Here is a 1973-nt window from a genome sequence, read left to right on the forward strand (position 1 = left end):
TCCCAGGAGGTGGTGCCTCCCGCCGCTCCGCGCGGGCTTTCCCGGCCGGCCGTGGCTGCCATTCCCAGCGCCGCCCCTGGGTGTCCTGGGGTGGCCTGCCCGAGGCACGGTGTCTCTCCGGGCCGGGGCAGGCGGGTGTCTCCATTATGAGGTATATGTTTAGATGACTATTAATAGGTTCATTAATGCAGTATTGCAACTTTGCTCTGTGCACACGAAGAAACACAAGACAGTTTGTACCCCTGTTTTCCAGCTATTTAAAGAGGCAGGAAACGTGAGGGTGACGGGGTTGGAGGAAAGCATGGGAAGAGAAAGGGCAGGAAACGTGATGGGAAGAGAGTGGGAAACATGACTGGAATAAGGCCAGAAAAGTGTGAGAAGCATGAGGGGAAAAGAGTGGGAAGCATGAGGGGAAAAATGACAGGACATCTGAGGAGAAAAAAGGGCAAGGAAGCAATATGGGGAAAATGCAAGAAGTGTGTGTGGGGGGAGTATGGCAAATGTGAGGGGAAATGGGCTGGAAACATGGGGGGAAATTGGGTTGCAAAATCATCAACTTTTATCAAAATGTCCACAGCAAAACTAGCCTGTGTGGCTCCCTCAGGATGCTGCACAGGCTCAGGGCCAGCCATATCTCCAGAGACTAGCCTGGCCCTGGCAGCAGGGTACTAATCCTCTGTCCATCCTTGTGCTACCATGCAGAGCCACCGAACAGTCTGTACAGAGCCTGAATGCCCTCCTGAAGTGGGATGATTGTTGCCAGCAAAAGAGGGCTTTGCTGGCATCTATGCTTGGTGAGGGCATAGGCTTCCATCTGGCAAGGCAAGTCTTGGGTGTGCAGGCAAAACACCTGTGTTTCTCAGAGGGCAGGATCAGAGTCACTTTTCTGTAGAAGTACATGAACTTGTTCTCTTGGGATAGCTTTTTGTCACTTTGGACAAGGCCCTAGACACTGTAGATTTCCTCTAGGGACAGATATTAGCTGATGTAATCTTTCCACTCTTCCTCTTCCTTAGCAAAGGCTCCATCCTTGGTCTTTGGTACTAACAGGACTGATACCTCCAACTGTCTCTGCCCACTGCCTGCTGTGGGCGTGGGGTTCCAACAAGCGAGGTGAAGGACTGGGTGAGCAGCAGGGGCTGTGCAGTGCAGCTGCCCGGTTCTCTGCCCCTGCACCTGTTACCTGCACACTGAAGGCCAGAGAAGCTGTTATTGCTGCCTCTTGTGCTTCAGCAGCAAGAGGTGCATAGTGCTCCCCTTCCTCAGGAACTCTGGCCACAGCTGGCTCAGAGGCTGTGGCACCCACTGGGGCAAGAGATGCTAGGGTCACTAGCTGCCCCTCCTGCTACCTCTGTGACCATGCTGCTAAGACAGCTAGGCCTCCTCTGGGTAGCAGTGTGAGGGTCCTCATTGTTCACTGGGCCCAAGGAGTTGTCCCAGATCCTGTAGCTGACATCTTCCGATTGGGACAGATCTTGGTCTTTCTTGTCTTGTCGATAGTCTTTTTTTCATTGTCATCTTCCCTTTGGGAGAGCTCTTTGTCATTGATGCCTTCCCCTTGGGACAGGTCTTGGTCTTTCTTTGGTCTTTCTCCTGTACCTGTTGGGATATTGTCTTTCCCATGGGAGACCCCTTTGTCATTGTCATTTTCCTATTAGGATATGCCTTTGTCAAAATAATCTTCATCTTGAAACATGTTTTTGTTGTCTTCCTGCTGGGTAAATTTTTTGTCATTGTCCTCTTCCCTATTGGACAGGTCTTTGTCTCTCCTGTATTTGCCTTGGGACATCTCTCTGTCATTCCAATCTTCCTCTTGGGACATGTCTTTGTCATTGTTGTATTCCCATTATGACAGCTCTTTATCACTGTGTTCTTCTCACTGTGCCAACTCTTCATCTCCTGTATTCACCTTGAGACAGATCTTTCTCATTGTTGTCTTCCCTTTCACCCAGTTCTTGGACTCTTGTCTTCAT

The sequence above is a fragment of the Vidua macroura genome, chromosome Z (assembly GCF_024509145.1).
Source record: "Vidua macroura isolate BioBank_ID:100142 chromosome Z, ASM2450914v1, whole genome shotgun sequence".
NCBI classification, from domain to species: Eukaryota; Metazoa; Chordata; class Aves; order Passeriformes; family Viduidae; genus Vidua; species Vidua macroura.